A 20,121-nucleotide genomic window follows, 5' to 3' on the forward strand; every position below is an offset into this window, starting at 1 on the left:
CCTTCTTATCATCCTATATTCTATTGAGGTCTATGTCCTGGGTGGACCCTGGGGGATCATTCCACCATACTTGGGACACTCAGGGCTGGGACAGCAATGATCGTCTCCCTGATAGCCCTTCACACTTGGGGCTATTATGAAGAAGACCTGCCAGGCTCCCCATGCCCTCCCTTCCATCCTCCTGGGAACAGGTATCTGATCCTTACGAGAAGCCTGCAGGGCAGTTCATGCAGTCCCTTGCTGTGGAGTTCTGGCCTGGAGAGCAAGTGAGGAGGCATAGGAGGAGGCAGTTGATCCCACTACAGGGGAAAAAGGTGGCCAGCCCTGAGGAGAACAGAGTTGGTATTAATACCCTGCTCCCTATTCTTCTGCAGAGAGTCCCTCTGAGCTGGAATCTGGACTGGAGTTGTCACTTCAGTGTAGAACTTCAATTTCTGACAAATCGAACTCATAAGAGCCTTTGGTAAGCATGTAGGGTACAGTAGCCATGCTGAGGATGGCTGTGTGGGTGACAGCACCATAAAGTACAGGAAAGGAAAAGCAGAGAGATCATGTAACAAGGGCCAGTATCAGCGGAGAACCCTAGGACCCTGGAAACCTGACACAGTGAAGAAGCCACAATGGCCTTGTTGCCATCCTGTGCTAGAATTTCCAGGAGCTCAATGCCCTGCAGTCAACACCATGGAAGAACAAAGCTGACATCTTACCTCATGGCTTGTCAGTCCTCTCATTTTACATGTAGGGATGCTCAGGGTAGAGGGGTCAAGTAACTGATAAGCCAACATGGGCCCCAGTGGGAGAGCTGGTATGGTGGGCTGGGATACTGTCTGGACTCCCCACAGTTTAGATGGCCTGAGATTGGCTTCTCCTCCTTCTTCAGTCCCCCAAACCACATCTGTTCTACTAAGGCAGCTCACAGCCTCCTCTGAGGTCAGAGACTGACCAAGGAATGTCAGCTGAGCTTTACTTCAAAAACAACCAGCAATTCCTCACAGGGGCCTGGATGCTCTGAGCCTCAGCAGGCAGACTACAATCACTGGGGGCAGAGACCCCCGACTCAAATCAGCTCTTTCAGCACTTTTATTGTGACTTGGGGCAGGTTAGCAGTTAATCTCAGGTTGTTTTGTCATGTGTAAAATGGACCAATATATCTACCTCTGAGAATTGTGGGAAATAAATGAACAAGGGTACACAAACGTGCATGTGTGTGTGTATATATATATATATATATATATATATACACACACACACACACACACACACACACACACACACATCCTCCCACACCCACCCACATTGGTTTGATAAAATAAGCTACAGGTAACCCTTTAATATGAAGCATAGTGTGGTTTCTTGCTATCCAGTGCAGACATAGAATTTTAGGGAAACTTTAATCTCCATCAGGGCAGGAAAAAAACCCTTCAAGGCTGCATGCCCCCAGGGAAAGTACAGAGTAGAAGGAGAAGGGACCAGAGAGGGAATGAGTGGTCCTTGAGGACTCGAAAAGGAAGCATGCTGTATGCAGGCAGCTCTGCACTTGGGTCAGGGGAGAGAGTAATGCCTTCAGACACAGTGCAGATTAGACAAATTCATACATCACCAGCAGTGCCCACTCCTGCTGCTTCCTCAGGGAATTTCTCCAGCAGCACTGAAGGCCATAGCTGCTTCTTACCTAGTCCTGAGTCTTGTTGCTGACCTGCCCATGGCCTCAAGACTTACCTCTCTGATCCATGAGTGCTCATCTGAAAGCATCAATCTGAAGAATGCACGAAGCTGACCAGAGGCTGATAGAAGCAGGTGGAGGTTTGTGTCCTACATACAGTGTGTGCCCAGGCATGGAGGCTTGGATTTTACCTTCCTGGTTTTTAACTCACCTGCATTGATGGCAGCAAGCAGAGGGGCCAGGGCCATCAAGAGTTTAGGCTGTGGCATTCTACAGCAGTAGAAAAGGCTGGGCCAGAGAATGCACAGGAACCTTGGTTTGTTTAAGACAGGAGCCTATGATTCAAGCTGGGTAACCTGACCCAGGATGTCCCCCAAGGCACCCAGGAAATGTGACCTCTCTGAGAGCATCAGAGCAAGAGGGGTGGGACCTGCTCTGTGTCTAGTTTTCCTACCCCTGTCCTTCTCTAACAACATGCTGGGGTTCCAGCCTATCAGGTTGGACAAGCTGGCTATGGGATCCTCTTTTCAGTCTCAGTTTCTATCTGTCAAGGAAATTGAGGAGAGAGAGTTCACCCAATAGCCTGCAGGAGATCTTAAGGAAGTCTCCAGCAGGGCCTGTGCACATGGGCTTGGTATAATTCCTCATTCACATTTCAGTACCTTAAGCATCAAATAAGCACCATATTTTTCCTTCAAGATAAAGGGACCTTGTGGAGGCAGCGAGGTAAAAATCCAAACTCATATTCCTAAGGGCTGAACTTAAAGGTTCCAGACCAGCACCCAGACTACCCATATCACAAGCCAACCATCATTTATATAACTCCCCTGTGGGCTAGGCCTGGGGCTTCATCTTTCCCACATAGGGTTTAATGTGCTTTTTCCTGGAACTGTGTTCAGCATTGTTATCTTTGTGGGTGCAGTGAGGACTGTGTCTTTGAGAGGTGCCCTATGCCCATGTGGCTTAATACACTTTTCATAGTGAATCTGTGTATCAATCACAAATGCAGAAGCCTATTGATTTACCCATACATGACTCATTCAAGGCCAGTGGCTGGCAGTTGGGGCTAAGCTCATAGGGGAAGACTCTGGTACAAAGATCTAAAGGACTGTTGAGGAATTTTCCTCCTCAACAGTGATCCTGGTGGGTGTGCTGTTGATGGAAATGCTGATGTAAAAGTCATGAACTTCAGAACAGGAAGGGCTCAAAGGACATCAGTGCCATGCCCTGAGCTCCATCCTTCCTTACTTAGTCACACTTAGTCTACTTGTGGTCACCACATACTTTCTTTTGTTTTCATTTATTTAAGGACCACTTCAGCGTTTTCCTCAATGGTATCTGTCTACTGCTCAGTGCTCTCCTCCACTGTCCTGCTTTATTCTAGACATGAACCCAGAGCCATCTCTGTTTATAGATTGTTCATCTCTTTCTATAGCACTCTAAGCACATGGGAGAAGGTTCTGGTTGGTCTACCCTCCTCTGTAGCAACATTACCTGGCATAATGCCTGACATGTAGTGGGAACCCATAATGTCATTGTGAAAGAGTGAAGCAGTGAGAGTCTCCAGCCCTGCTTTTCTGGGAGCTGCATAAATTCATTTTTTAGGATCTTATAATCATCAGTAATCAAAATTTCAAGTAATGAAATTTGGGTCAGAGTGAAGTAGCTCTTTTTGGCTTGAGGGAAATAGGGTTTAGGGGTTCCTATAATCCCATGATGCCCTGCAAGCAGCACCCAAGTTTCCTTGTATAGTACCCAAGGGCTCAAAGAGCACAACTTAACACCCATAGATCTGGTCCAACCTCCTCATGAGTAAATAAAGGCAGAGAGTTGAGATGAGGTTCTCAAGGCCACATAGGAGAGGCAGGACTGGAGGACAGCTTATTTATCTGACTACACTATCATAATACCAGATGGATACTGTCCATGCTGGTCTACCTGTTTGTCTGGGGCCACCTATGGGCCAGCTGCCTCAATATATTTCTGTCTCTGGGTTCTTAAACAGAGGTCAGATCCCAGCTGATTGCATTCTAACTTACTTCTTAATATCTACAAGTAATGAAATTTGGCTTTTACCCCACATATAAGGAGAAAGTTGGTGAGCTGTAGCAGATGCCTCAGGGATAGATGGATTTTCAATAAAGTCACTCTTCTATTGAATCAACTGCTCTTAAACCAGTGGGCTTGGGAGCAGAAATGATTTCTCCTTGAACTCTGGATGTGAAGGTTCTGATTTCTGAGGGAGAAAATGAGGATTAGATAATGATCTTGATTATTTTAAAACATAGGCTCATGGGGGTGGTAGATGTTGATAGTGATGGTAATGACATGATAGTGATGCTGCTGCTGTTGATTGCATTAGTCAGGATTCTCCAGATAAACCAAACCAATATGATGGATGGAGATATCTATCTATCTATCTATCTATCTATCTATCTATCCATCTATCTAAATTATATATTAGATTGGCTTACAGGATTCAAAGCTGGATAGTCCCACAATGACCATATGCAGTTTGTAGTGCTAGAGGAACCAGTAGCTGCTCCTTCCAAGAAACTAGACCTTCAGAAGAAGGATCAATTATGGAAGTGCCTGGACTGAAAGCCTAGAAACTTCCTGAAGAGTCACTGGTCAGAGTCTTCTTAGGAAGAGTGAAGGAGCTGGGTCTGATCTCCTCTGGCAATCATAGCAGTTGAAGTACACTCAAGAAGAATTGAGCTTGCATCTGCATCAGCTTCAAACTTCTTCCACTTTTTTGTTCCATGCACATCCCTAACCTATTGGACTGTACTGTCCCACATTTAGGGTGGGTCTACTACTCAATTTTCTGTTCTGCATGCCAATCATTCCTGAAACACCCTCATGGACACACACATTTATCTTAATCCATAAAGTTGTCAATACAGATTAACCATCACAGTAAAGATGTAATGTAAAGATGGTGATATCAATTTGATGGTAATTATGAGGTGATGATGATGATGATGATGAAGAAGAAGAAAACAACTTCTCGGGCCTTGGTTTACAGACATTATACAAACATTATTTCATCTGCTCCATTGTATAAGCATTATGTTATCTTCCCCATCAATAATTCTATGAAGTGTATGCTACAATTATCCATTTTATGGATGGGGAAATTGGGGCTCTAACAGATTAAATAATTTATTTAAGTCCCTTTCATTGAGAGGCGAGAAGTGATTAAAATTTGTGTCATCTTAATTATAGTGACAGGATTCTCACCATGGGGAATATATCTGAATCATCTTGTTTTCATGTTAAAACTCCAGATATGAAATCCTGTAAACTAAACATGGCAGCACTGTGCCCTATTACCTTACCTATGCATCACAGACTATGTCCCTTCTCTACTGGTTCCAGCTTCATGCTCAGGAATATGTATTACTCCAGGGAAGTTGCTGCTGGGTCACAGAGAGCCTGAAATCCCTCTTCCTACAGAAAAGACTTTGCTCAAACAAACAAACAAACAAACAAAAAACAAAAAAAGAATGTAGTTTTGTAAAATTTCTGAAGATAACTTAAATTGGAAATGAATATACCTATTCAACACTTTCTTCCATTCCACTCCTACTAACTCTTACCAAGTGAAAGATAAACCCATTCACAAATTTATTTCTGAAGAGCCAGAATAAGGTCAGCAGAAATGGTAGAATTTCACAACTCAGAACTTCCTGATATTTTCTCAGGCCTACCAAAGATGAAATCCATAGAGTGAACCATTGCCCTCATTATGGACAACTGAAAGACTCTTCATATGAGTGGTTCTCATATGAAGGCTGGAGAATAATAGAGACATTGCAATGGATTACATAGGACAGGACTTTGCATTCTAAGTGATAAAAATTACACAAAAGGAACAGATTTCTGGACTGGGATGCATTCAGAATCTGCTATTTTATACACACTTTGAGAATTTAAAACCATCATTGAATTCAACAAAGAAATTACTCATGTCATGAGTAAAATTATAACATATGATTCTTCACCAATTTTTCTTTTGTCTCTTTAATGTAAAAACAAAAACAAAAACAAAACAAAAACACCATCAGCCCTATTGGAACAAAATGTATCAGTTGGAACTGTGGGATATCAAGAGAAAAAAGTTTGTGAAAAATTAGCAAAGGCCTGTGTTAAGGGTCAATTGTCTATTAGGAATTTACAATTAACTGTATTGTGTGTTTTTTAATTATTTGTAGATTATATGGCATACATTATTTATATCAGTAAAATTTATAATTAAAGCATATTTACTTAAGTATAGAATTATTTTGAGAACCAGAATATTACTGTGTGAATCTCACATAAATTTTAAGCAGGAATCATAATCCCTGATGAAAGTGACAAAGGATAAGCAAGAAGTTTCCATGTTCTCCCTAAACAAAGAAGAATTGTAGACATGCTCATGAGATACTGTAATCTAGATAAGATAACAGGCAGTTCAGCTGGGAAGATGGGGTAGGGTTAGAATTAACTTCAGTAATGAAATGTATTAGATTTCTTAACAGGCAGAGACTCTTAGAAGGTTTATAAGATTAAATACACGTTCATCCAGTGTGAGAAGATTCAGCACTAAATCAGCCCCAAAACAATGTGAAAAGATAGATAATAACATTTGTTTGTTGGATGATCATTTTAATGAAAATATGTAGAAGAAATTAAATGAAGTAATGTTCAGAAGAATTTTTGAGTGATGAAAGAGAGGCTTCCAACAGAGATATCTCCATCCACAAAAAAAGTAAAAAAGAAACAAGTATATAAATGTATTTTAAAGAAAGTTCCAGTTGGAAAAGATTGCATATGAGCAGAGAGAGACAAAATGTTGAAAAATTCAGGCTGGAAAACTCCCAAAAGGTTCAGACATATTAGAGGGAGGAAATGTGTTAGAAAGAGAAAGACCCTCTAAACCAGCAGAAGAATGCCAGCAGAGAGAAAGCCCTTAATAAATTACAGTAAGAGGGTTTCCCCATAAGACCTTAGGAGAGGGAGATTGGAAGAGCAGCACAGGCAATATAAAAGAGATTGGCATCTCAATTCTTTAAAACCCAAACTTGTTGTGCAACTTGGTACCTGGTGACATCAAGTCCTCTGGTTGCTTGAGCACCAGGGATAGCCAAGATAGCAGGGATGGAGAGGATTTTTGCTGAGACTCATGGACATTGTACAGTCTCTTCACCTGTCCTGGAACTCCTAGAGTCCATGGACCCAAACTTGGGTAAATGTCAGGGCAAGTACCTCCTGGAAAATGTCTATGGGAACCGGATGCCACACCCGAAGCATGAAAGCCAGCAGTGGGCACCACCATAGGGGCACAGGGCAACCCCATTAACATAACAGCCCCAGAGGGGATGAGATCAGACCATGGAAAAAGAGACCAAGTCCCAAAGGACATGTCACCCTTTGGCTGTTGAAATTGAACTGAAATTTTCTCAGAGTTTGTGCAAAGGACAGGAAAAATGATGGTATAGGTATGTTGGGAAAAAGAGAGAGACTCATCCAGATGGGGTGAGGGGAGTGGGAGTGCTCAAAGAAGAGACTTCAAGCTCCTTCTTATCAACAGGCGTGGGTCTCCTACAGAAAATGTTAGGGATTTCCAAGCACAAAAGACAGCAGAAGAAGTGTGGGGAAACTGGAAGGAAGGGCAGAAGAAGAAAAGGAGGGTGAAGGGGAGGGAAGGTGAAAGGAAGAACAGAAAACAGAGAATGAAAAAACCCAAAGGAGACAGCAGAGAAGGGAAGCATAAAAGGAGGAGAGAAAGAGAAAAGAGAGAAAACCACTGGGAGGAGGAAGTAGGTTAAGAAAGCTCCTCCAAGGGAGAGGGTAGTCTGGACCACATAGGTACATAGCCAAGCAAGTAGCTCGTGGATATGAGGTGATGGGGCAAGAAGTGAACTGTGAGAGCACAGGGAGGTGGAAATGTCGCTCCAGAATTCTTTTGGTCTGTGCAGAAAACCAGAATGATTGGTACCTATAGCGCTTTTGCCCCAACCAATGGTCTCCTGGGCGCTCCCAATAGGTGAAGCAGCCACAATCAGGTGGGAATCTCCTTGAGGTTGATTGCCACAGAAAGAGGAGGAGTTCAAGGAGAGGCCACTGCAGTTGGTGGGTGCATTGGCGAGCAAACACTGTGTGTTTTGTGTTTCTTGTGGTGGAAAAGAAGGAAATGCTGCCTGATGGCAGGAAAGGCCACACTAGGAAGTGGAGACTGGGGCACGAGCATGGGAAGGCCAGGATGGCACCCACTGGCCATGATCCGGGAAATTTCGGGGAGCAGCAGTTCAGGAAGACCAATTGGTTGCTGAAGAGGGATGCCGTGGAAGTGAGCAGGCAGCATACATCTGGAAAGCCAGGTGGGTGCTGCTAGATCCGTGCGAGAGAAAAAAAACATCAGGAATCCTGGGCCAGGGGCTTACTGGGGGAAGAGGCTCCAGAGGCAGCAACTGAAGTCTGAAGGTAGCCCTTCAGACTTCCCAGGGTCCTGTGCAAAGGACCAGTTGCAGCTAGGCGGCAGGCGGGGAATGGGTGCCAGAAGAAGCAGAAGCGACTCCCAGGTCCCATTAGGTTGGGCAGACTTCCATGGCAGGGGAGATGGTACTGCTGACTTATCCCTGAGCAGGCTTGACCCTGGCCCACGCCCCCCTTCTCCAACCCATAACGCCTCTGGGATCAAAATCCCCCTCCACCCCCGTGCCTAGGTTGCAGACCACCTTGTGGAGGAGAGAGGTGCAATTTTCTCAAAATTCGTTCACCCTAGAGTTGCGTACATGGTGAGACACAGGCATACCACAGTCCGCCTGGTCCCAGGGTCTCCAGACAGGTTTGCGGGAGCACTTGCTTTGCCAGAGCCAGCTGACAGAGCGCCTAGGTGGCAGGGTTCCTGGGGCGACAGGGATGGAAGTGGAGCATCAGCCTGATTCCCCTGGCACCCATGGACATCCCTGGTTATTGTGGGAATGAAGGGAAGGCAGGCAGCTGACAAGGTCAAGTGAGAGAGTCCCCCTCCCCTCCAAAGTCATTTCTATGCAATCAAAGGCTACTGGCTTACCCCTAGGTCTCTTTTCTTCCCAAGAAGCTGGGGGTGGCAGGCGAAAGGTGCAGAAAGGTATCAGAGTCCTGGAAATTGGGAAGTGTCCTTGCAGGATGGAGCTGTGAACCTGTGGGGCATATGTTTGATGCCTGACTGAGAAAGAGGAGAGCAGTACCCTGGCTAGCGTTGCTGGACTATACAGCCAAAATAGTGAGGGGTAAGGGAGCAGATCCTCTGGAACTTTGGGAACCACAGACCCATCTCTCTCATGCCCAGCATCCTTCTCCCGGGCCTCTGTTTCGAATCCAGAGGGTTTTATCAAGGAACCCGTATTTGCAGAGCCAATGAGTAGAGGTTGGTGTCTTCTATGTGTGTCCCCAGGAGGGCAAGAGGTCCCACAGAAAGATCCCAGAGAAGGTTGCATATATTGATTTTGTGATTATTGCAGCTGCCTTTCTCCATGGCCTTGCTCCTCAGGATGGATGGGGTTATGGTTTGGATGTGGATGTCCCAAAAGCTCACCTGTGAGGCAATGCAAGAAATTCAGAAGAGAAATGATTTGATTGTGAAAGTCTTAACCTAATCAGTGAATTAGTACCCTGATAGGGATTAACTGAGTGATAACTAGTGGTAGAGTGTCACTGGAGAAGGTGGAGCATTGGGCATGTGGCTTTGAGGTACATATTTGTATCAGGCAGCATTTCCTTCTTTTCCACCACAAGAAACACAAAACACACACTGTTTGCTCTGTCTGCTTCCTGATCACCATGTGACCTGCTTCCTTTGCATACTCTTCTGCCATGAAGTTTTGCTTCACCTGAAGTCCAGTGGAATGGAGCCAGTCTTCTATGGACTAAGACCTGTGAAACTGTGAGCTTCAAATAAAACTTTCCTCCTATACAATTGTGCCTGCCAGGTCATTTTAGTCACAACAGTGAAAAAGCTGACTAAAACAGATGCTTTTGTCCATTCCTGGCCTGTGCATCCCTCTGAAGGGGAATGCAAGACAAAGAGAGGCCTGAAGGGTGTTAGTAGAGGGTGTGGTGCAGGTACCTGCAGCAATGCTACTCCTGAGGCCCAGGTGAGTTTTGTAATAGGTTGAGGAGAGCCTGGAATTGTCTTCTCTGAGGGGTAGTTAGGGTGTTGGTAGGTGCTCCTTGTGTTCATTCTGATCTAGAAGGGTTCCTAAATGTTCCTGAAAGTCTGGGCTTGAGAGGAGCTGATTAAAGAAGCCTGAGGTTTTAGCAGGGATTGGAGGTGTTACCTAATGAAGTTGTGCAGATGGCTGGAGCAGCAAAGCCAGCATCACAGGCATCAGAAAGCCCAGGGTTTTCTGGGTATCCAGGGTTCCTGAAGGACCACTTTAGTGGATGCACATGTTTCATCCCATCCTTGGGGCACCCAGCCTCAGGCCCCATGAGCCTCAGTTCCAGAGCCTGGCCAGCATGTCCTCCTGGCCCTTTGGCCAGCAGGAGTCTGTTGATGGTGCAGCTCCTTTGTTGGACTGGGACCTGAGGAGAGTAGCCTGGAAGGTAGCAGATGGAGGCCAGGAATGTGTCCTGGTGGCTCAGGCCCAGAGGGCTAGATATCCAGTCCCATAGTTGCCTGGTCCATGTAGCCCCAAGCGAGATCCTGGAGTCCAGAGGGCACCAGGGGTTGGTGAGGAGTCAGGTCAGTGGTGGCCAAGAAGCTGAGAGCAGGTCCAGGGGAACAGTGAAGGGGGCTGCTAGCTTCCACGCAGGAACTACCAGCACCCCCCATTCCCCAGGGCCACAGTTGGGCTTCCCCTTTCCCCCTGTGGGGTATACCTCATGGTTCCAGCTATGCTGGGGCCTGGGTGCTGAGCCCTGTGTTTCTGGAACCATACCAAGACTCAGCACTCTAGGAGGCCCATCTCTTCTGCCAGCTTCTCCCTGACCTCAATCCCAGGAAATTGGGTGCCTTCAGAGGCTTGCAACATGATCCTGGTTTGAGTTTCTGAGACAGCTGTGTGCTTCCTTCTTTTCTTTCTTGGGGTGCCTAATTGGGGGCTTGTGCAGGCTGGAGGCCTTGCATGGCCCTGATCTTGTCCCAAGTCCTTGGCAGAACTCCCTTCACTCTGCCTTACCTATCGAGTCCTCTGTTTCTGAAACCACACCTGGATCCTGGACTTGGAAACGCCCAATTCCTTGGCTAGGTTTCTCTGGTCATAATCCCAGAGTAGGGGTTCTGTGCATAGAAAAGCATCCTTCTGACTGGGCTACAGTCAGGTGATCCTATTGCATGGGGTGTAAAGAAAGGAAAAGGAGACAGAAGCAAGGTGCAGAGGCAAAGTGGCAGGATTGCAGGCTGGCAGAATGACAGAAAAGTTAGAGTGGATTGTTGTCCAACCTGCCAGCTTTATTTATATAAATAGGTTAATTAGGTCACTGGCATCAGTAGTACATTATTGTGTCATTAGGCAGGTTACAGAGTTAGCAACATTATGCAGCATATTCCTCAGTTACATATTCAGTTACATTCCTCAGTTAAAATATGCCATGTTAGGAGTTTTGTGAACTTCAAGAAAGTCCATTGTTTAAAGTTACTGTTTTGTGGACTGGTTCAGGTGCAGCAGAGCTTGGTAAAACATTGTGGTTGTCTAATAAGAGAGTTTCTTTATTCCAGGAGCTGTGTGCCTGAGATCAAGGTCTAGGCTGATAAGATGTAGCATATAGCCTCCTCACGCAGGGCATTGCTACAGCAGCTAGGCATCCTGTGTCTTTACACAGAAGTTTTTCTAGCAGGTAGGCATTCTGTACCTTTGCACAAAAACTTTCCCAGCAGCTAAGCATGCCACAGCCATGAAGTCATCAGAGACGCCAATCCCAAACAGAACTCTTACATGGGGCTTACCTTGGGAGGGAGCCTCTGCAAGTGTTTCTCTCATTCATGGTGGGGAACCAAAGCTGGAGTCCACACAGAGTGCTGAGAAGCAGACCTGATTGCAGAGACTGCACTGTGGGTCAGCAGGATGAGGGCCCAGTTGGCCCTTAAATACCTTCTCTATGTAGCGCTTTATTAATTATTCATACCTGCCCAGGTACTGGCAAGCCCTGGATGCATCCATTCAGCAGACCCAGGTTTTCCCAGTGGGGAGTTAGATGGGCAGAGCAGCAACAGTGACCTGGGTAATTTTGGCTTCTCTGCCCATCCAATCCCATACTTGTCCAGGGCCAGGGACAAGTAACCTCAAGTCCTCTGCTTGCTCCAGCCACAACGCTGGTCCTGAGAATGCAGAGGTGCTGAAACTCTTGGATGTGGCCCAGCCTCCTCACCTGCCCTGGAACTCCTGGAATCCATCCAGCCCATCTTGTGTGGACTTTAGCACGAGGCCTTCCCAGGAATGCCGACCTGGGGACAAGATGCCCAGCCTGAAGCATGAAGGTGAGCGGCTGGCACCACCTTTGCAGCAGAGAGAGAGAGAAATGGAAGGGGCTGGAAAGAAGGGCAGAAGAAGGAAGGGGGAAAGAAGGGGAGAGAAGGGGAAAAGTAAAAAGAGATGAAAGAATGACAAAAGTCAAAGGAGGTGGCAGAGAAGGGAAGCACACAGGAAGGAGGGATAGAGAAAAGAGAGATAACCACTGGGAGGAAGAAGTAGGCTCAGAAAGTTTCTGGAGGGTTGGAGGGGTGTCTGCACCACATAGCAGTATAGCCAAGCAAGTAGTTCATGGATATGAGTCAGAAGTATTGTAAGTTCAAGGCCAACCTCATCAACTTAGGGAGATCCTGTTTCAAAATAAAAAATAAAAAGGGATTAGGATGTGGCTCAGTATCCCTAGGTTCAATCCCAGGTACCAAAAAACTTTTTCTTAGAAACTTTTAAAAAACTCTCCAATCTCTGCTTTTATATCAATAGGTTGATAGTTATTTTTATGGTTATGAACTTCTTATTCTCAAGTTTCTGTTATATATAGTAAGGAGTAGATAATAATGATGTCAGCTGAGAATAGCCATTATCTACCTTCAAGACAAACTTTAAGTTTACCTTGTGAAGTGTGGACTTGTCCTGAGATAATTGTATTGTTTCCTATAAGCTGAAAAACAATTCTAAGACATTTTGAAACCCTTCTTGGACTAGGTTGTGTGGTTCTTGATAGTCCCCTGGGTTTCAGATTTTGGCTTAAAGCCTGTTTTAGAAACAAGTGGATTTAGAAAGATTAATTTAGAAGTTTGATAAGCAGAACTGTTTGTTCCAAAACTATCTGGAAAGGTTGTAACTTCTCTTTGAATTATCCAGAAATTATACACCAATTTCCTTCAAGAAAGAAAGGGTCAGAACATGGAATTTTAAAATTATCTCTCAGACTATGTAAATGAACTTCTTGATTATCATTAAATAATCTTCAGCAAAAACAACCACCTTGATTTAAAGTCTTAGTATCTTTATCCCATATTCTAAAAGGAGAACATTAAAAAAGCTGGATTTTAAATTTAGACTAGAACCAAAGGATAATTTTGCACACCCCACTACTAACAGTACATTGTTGGTTTAATCTTCAAAAACAAAAGCACCAGTACCTCCATGACTTACTCACCTATACATATATAAATAGCAAACAAATGCCTAAATAAATCAACACTTTAGTTTTGGCAGTTCTGAAACACAATAAAACTTTATTAATTTGGAATTTGTAAGACTTTGACTAAGGAAAAACTAAGACTAATCCATCTTTCTGAGGAGAGTCATACATGTATACATACATGTATACATTGAATGCTATTTACTCAATATTCAGCCCCGTGAATGGAGTAATTTTATAGGTATATTGATTGCTAATATAGTCTTTCTAAATTTTTAGGTTTAGAATACAATTTATTGCTTTACAAATAACCAATTTATTAAATGTTTGAAAAAATAAGGCGTTATCTGTGTTTTCTTCCTTCTTTCTCTGGTGACTTCCCACAAAAATATTAAAGACAGAAGCATATCAATAGTTGGGTCACATCCTCCTTACTCTAATTATATTTTTGTTATTCTAGAAATGCTGTACTCATTGAAAACTATTCTTATACTATAGACTGCCTATATTTTTTTCTCATTTTAAACTTAGCTTTATAATAATGAAAAATGAAACAAGGATCTAGAATGGTTTTCTAATATCTAAATCCCATTACTTGAATTATAAAATTGATGTCATAAGATCTTTTGTGATCACACATATTTATATTGCAGAAGCTACAAACATTTCCCACTATGTAAAAGCAAATATTTTGCCATGTGGGCTTCATGTTTCTAGCAGCCTTACATAATATCTGTCCCTGAAATGATGAATTTCATCATACGTCTTTTCTATGGATAAACTACATATCACTCATAACTGAAGGTATGTTTCTCACACATCATGCAGGTAACATCTCTTGAAGACATGTAGATACAGTGCCTGTATAGTAGTCATTGAGAAACAGAAATATTTTTTATCCCATTCTCTTTTGAAATGATATTTCCAGAAAAGAATTGAGACTGGATTTGTCTATACTGAATTATTTTTGTGTTCCAACAGCCACAGGTCTTTATTCCTAATTAGGATGAAGATGATACAAAATACTTCTCACATTTAACTTTGTGATAAGTAATATATGATCCCAGCTACTTAAATGATAACACAAAATCTATGATTTATATGTAACTGCTGAATTCTATTACTGTCATTCTGTCCCTTTAATCCCTTTACCCTTTTTTAAAGCTTGGAATTTTCCTCTTTATATGAAAGATATTGTGTTTTAATATTTTTATATATATTTTATTAAAAATATTGACTGACTATATGGTATTTTACAGATTGTCTATCTGTCATGAAGACAGATAGACAATGTTTGGAATTTCTCAACTGAAGATGAGTTATCATATGAAAAAAATAATGTTTGATATGATGTGGCCCGTGGCCCTAATAGGACAACACCTTTGTAGCCTTGGGAAATGAAAGGTGGCACACTGGATAAGTTAGTAGCTAATTGAGAGAGTCCCTTTTGATGGGAATACACAAAATGTCCGGTTTACAATTTTGGGGGTAACACAATGGAAACAAAACTTTGGTTGCTTTCAAAACATGCAAAAACAATACAGTAATTTATGAGATCCAATTTATAAATATTGCAAAAGACTATAATTTACATTAAATGGTGCATTCCTGCCACCATCAATGCACTTGAGGGTAAATGCTCGTGAAAGGAATTTTATAATGCCAACCTTTGTAGGGGTTCTGTGTTTGGGACTGGGGTCCCTGATGACTTCATGGCTGTGGCATGCTTGGTGCCTGGAGTTTCTGTGCAAAGGCATAGGATGCCCAGTTGCTATGGTAATGCCCTCCATGCTAGAATCTTTTCAGCTTTGACCTTAATCTTCGGCACGTAACTCCTGGAGCTACCCGCCTAACAGTAACTTCAGACAATGGACCTTCTTGAGAACTGCACAAAGCTCCTAATTTTGCATATTGTAACTATTAAGTGTAATTGTAGGATAAGCAAACTTACTGATACTCTAAACAATTGTGTGGTTATGGTACTAATGACCTAATGTAACCTATTGTTATAAATAAATGTAGCCACATGGACAAAGAGCCACTCTGCTACTTTCCCTGCCTCTGCACCTTGTCTCTCTGTCTACTCTTTATTATTATTCTTTACCAGCCTTAAACACATTTTTGTAGTTTCATTATATATTTTTACCAAAGGTCTTCTTACCCTTCATTAAAAATTGTAATTTTTACCATAATTAGTAAAATTGCTCAGTGTTCTTTATTAAATAAGACATTTTTGAAAAACCAAAGATTATAATATACTCTGATTATTTTCCAGAATAAATTAATACTATAATTTGCCCTTCACTACAGAAGCACTTAAAATTGTCTCAAGTAAGTCAAAAAAACCTTCCTCTGTAGTGCCCAAGCTGTTCACCAGCTCTTTTTGATGCCTTTATCTCTACTCATTCTGAATTTTATTTTGAGTAATTTTCAACTGTTCCACACTATAGAGAAAGCCAGAAAGGAGTCTGTCTACTCATGACCATACCTCTTCTGATGTTAAGCAAGTGTTGTATTTGTCTCCATTTGATTTTCAGTGGGGTCATATGACCATGATGGCCACAATCACAGTCTCCCATACTCTTTTATTTCTTTTATTATTATTATTATTATTATTTTATTGTTGGCTGTTCAAAACATTACATAGTTCTTGACTTATCATATTTCACACTTTGATTCAAGTGGGTTATGAGCTCCCATTTTTACCCCATATACAGATTGCAGAATCACATCGGTTACACATCCACTAATTTACATATTGCCATACTAGTGTCTGTTGTGTTCTGCTGCCTTTCCTATCCTCTACTATCCCCCCTTCCCTCCCCTCACTTCCTCTTGTATGTAATTTTGTATAACCCTGAGGGTCTCCTTCCTCTTTTATTTCTTAGAAGATGGTATTTTGTTTTATGGAGGAGGATGAAGTATATTTAATATCATCTCTCTAATTATTTTAGCATATCATAGCTGCTATTATAAATATAAAACCAGCTGTCTTACAAATTACGAACATTTATTAGTATTCTGGAGGCTAAAAAGTTCAAATTCAAGATGCTAAGAGGTTAGTTCTGGTAAGGGTGAACTTTTTGTTTCATAAGTGACACAGTCCAGCCATGTCTTTACATGGTAGAAGGCATAAGAATCACGTATTTGCATCTATCAAAAGAACACTAATCTCATCTCTGAGGACAGTGCTCATTGCTCACCAGCTCCAAAAGTCTCCAACTCTCAATACCATCCTACTTGGTGATCAGGATTTTAACATATGAATTTGGGAATTTGGGGGAGACACAAATAAGGACCACAACATTCACTATTCTCTGTGTTTATTTCAATGACACTAAATATTTATCAATATGAACCTGTGTAAATGTATGTAGATAAATGCAGTTGCATTATCTTATTAGCTTTTATTTTGGCCAGTCATAACCTTTCTTTTCTTTTTTGTTCATTACCCAGCTTTGTGCATTTTTCCCGCCATAATTTTATTGGGGTAAAATTGAAGTACAATAAAATACATATATATGAAGTAGGAAATTTGATCAGTTTTGACATGTACATATTCAATAAAATCAATATAAAAAGCATTTCCATTACTTTTTAAAAAACTGAAATAATTCAGACTGTGTTTCCTTCATGATTTATTATATAGAAATCAATAACCTTAAGATATATAGAACCCACCCCCTACATGTCAACTATTTCAAAATTAAATGGAACACTTATAAATGCCTCAGAGGTCAAGGAAGAAAGCACAAGAAAAGTAAATGAAAGTGCTTTAAATTAAGTGATAATAAAAGCTTAAAACATTAGGATTTCTGTGATGAAACAGGATTCAGACAAACATTTATAACTTAAAGTACTTGTATCAAAAAGTAGCTAGAATAACAATCAAGTTAATTTCATATTATGTAATAGGAAGGAAAAAATAAGAGTAGGAGCAGAAATGTATGAAATAGAGAAGAAATAATACATCTAAAATTCTATTAAAAAAGTCTAATCAAGGAAAAAAGCAAGCACACAAAAATTAATATCAGTGGAAAGGGAGCTATGAAAACAACCCTACTGATGTTAAAAATATACTAATGTAACATCACAATTGTATGCCAACATATGAGATAACTTACATAACATGATTTATATAAGAGAAGGATCTGTGAGTTGCTGGGAAGAAAATGTATTCAGTAATTAATGGGTGGAATATTCTATAAATGTCTGTTAAGTCTAAATTATAAATTATAATTTTTAGTTCTATATCTTTTTTATTTAGTTTTGTTTGGGGGATCTATCCAGTGCTGACAGAGGCATGTTGAAGATACCCAATATTATTGTGTTGTGGTCTATTTGATTCTTGAAATTGAGAAGGGTTTGTTTGATGTACATAGATGCTCCATTGTTTAGAACATAAATATTTATTATTGTTATGCCTTGTTGGTGTATGATTCCCCTAAACAATATGAAATAAATTTTTTGTCCCTTCTAATTAGCTTAAAGTGCACTTTATCAGATACGAGGATAGAAAGTCCTGCTTGCTTATGTGATCCTTCCGTGAGTGATATGTTTTTTTCCACCCTTCCACCTTCAGTCTATGGATGTGTTTGCCCATGATGTGAGTCTCTTGGAGAGAGCATATTTTTGGGTCTTGTTTTTTAATCCAATATGCTAGTCTATGCCTTTTGATGGATGAGTTTAGACCATTAATTCTCAAGGTTATTATTGAGATATGATGTGTATTCCCAGTCATTTTGGTTTATTTTTAGTTTTTAATTTGAATTAGTTTCTCATTTGATTGATTATTCCTTTAGTGTACTTGCTCCCTTTGCTGCTTTTCACTAATTTTTTCACTTTAGCTTCAAATAATTTGTTGAGAATGTTCTGTAATTCAGGATTTCTAGTTGCAAATTCTTTTATTTTTATTTATCATGGAAGGCTTTTATTTCATCTTCAAATATGAAGCTCAATTTTGCAGGATACTGGATCCTTGGTTGGTATCCATTTTCTTTCAGAGCTTGATATATATATTATTCCAGAGTGTGAGTTGAGAAATCAACTGAGATCTGTAATGTTTTCCCCCTGTATCTGATATTTTTCTCTTGTGGCCTTCAAAATTCTATCCTTATTCTGAATGTTTGGCATTTTCATTATAATGTGCCTTGGTGTGAGTCTGTTGTAATTTTGTACATTTGGGATTCTTTATGCCTCTTGTATTTGATTTTCCATTTCATTCTTTAGGTTTTGGAATTTTCCTGATATTATTTCATAGAAAAGATTGTGCATTCCTTTGGTTTATATCTCCATGCTTTCATCTATCCCAATAAATCTTAAATTTGATCTTTTCATGTTATCCCATAGTTCTTGGAAGTTCTGTTCATGGTTTCTTAACATCTCTCTGTGGTCAACTCTATTTTCAAGATTATATATTTTGTCTTCATGGCCTAAGGTTCTGTCTTCCAAGTGGTCTAGTCTGTTGGTGATACTTTCTATTGAATATTTAATTTTGTTTATTTTTTTCTTCATTTTGAGGATTTCTGCTTATTTTTTTCAGAATCTCTTCCTCATTATTGAAGTGATCTTTCACTTCCTGTGTTTCCTCTCTGATTTCATTTCTTATACCTTTTATTACTTTGCAGACAGTTTAACTATGTACATTCTAAACTCTTTCTTTGATATTTCTTCCACTGTGGTGTCAATGAATTCTATTATTGGAGTATCTTGGTTTGTTTGGGGCAATTTATTCCATTTTTTCATGTTTTTTTTTGTGTCTATCCATCTAACAGTATAGATATGAGGCAGTGGAGTCTTTACCTTGTGATCTTATAGTGTCCCTGAAGGTGTCCAGGGACCCCACTTTTAGGGGGAGACAAATAATAACAACCAATGCAAATAATATTCATCAAGCAAAATAATTTTATTATCACACCCACAATGTTAATTATCATAATAAACAGAAATGATATGTTATTGTCTACATAAAAACAGCAATTTTACAAAAAGAGTTTATAATTTCAAATGGTGGGCAGGGTGAGAACAGAAGTGATACAGGATGTGATGATTATGAGGGAGGAGGAGAGAAGGAGGAGTAAAAAATTAAAGGAAGAGTGAAAGGGAGAACAAGAGAGCTTGGCTGTTAGTAGAATAAAACAAGGAAAACAGGATAAAAATATATATAAAATAAAAATTTTAAAAATCTTGAGATTTTAAATCATTGCATCTCAGTACTTAATGGTTCATGCTGGAAGAATGTACCTCAGCAATCTCCTTTGGGTTTCACTCATATGGTGTGGGACATAGTTCTCAGTCTCCTACACCAACGTCAGACCCACATTTTATGGTCTCAGGTTTAGTCTCCAAACAATCTCTCCCACCCTTGTCCTTCAAGCAGTGTCAGATCGGAAGAGGATAAGGGGTAGAACCCACTGGGTTTCCATATTCAGTTGTTCCCTGTGTAAGCCTCCCTCCAAGTTTGATTTTTTTTTTTCTGGTCATTAAAGCACACTATGTTGTGCAATGTGTGTTTACTGTGTCTATATTTTGGGCCACACTCAGTTTTTTCCAGGAACTGGCCCCCTCTGCTCCCAGTCCCCATATGGCTGCTGAAAAATTTTTTCTTTCCTTTTTATCCACCTTCTTCATTGGAGACATGGCAACTTCTTTTTCCTCACATGGATACTGTGCAGTTTATCTTTCAAGTTTCCCAGGCAATGTCCTTGATCTCTAAATGCTCTGTACCCAGACATGCCTTGGGCCTCTCCAAAATGCTTTTTCTTTTAATTCTCTTATCTCTTTACTATGCTCACAGAGGAACCACTGTGGCAGTGGCTGTGTGGCGGGGGATTTCTCCTCCTCCTCCTCCTCCTCCTCCTCCTCCTCCTCTT

This window comes from Marmota marmota, unplaced genomic scaffold (genome assembly GCF_001458135.2).
Source record: "Marmota marmota marmota unplaced genomic scaffold, marMar, whole genome shotgun sequence".
NCBI classification, from domain to species: domain Eukaryota; kingdom Metazoa; phylum Chordata; class Mammalia; order Rodentia; family Sciuridae; genus Marmota; species Marmota marmota.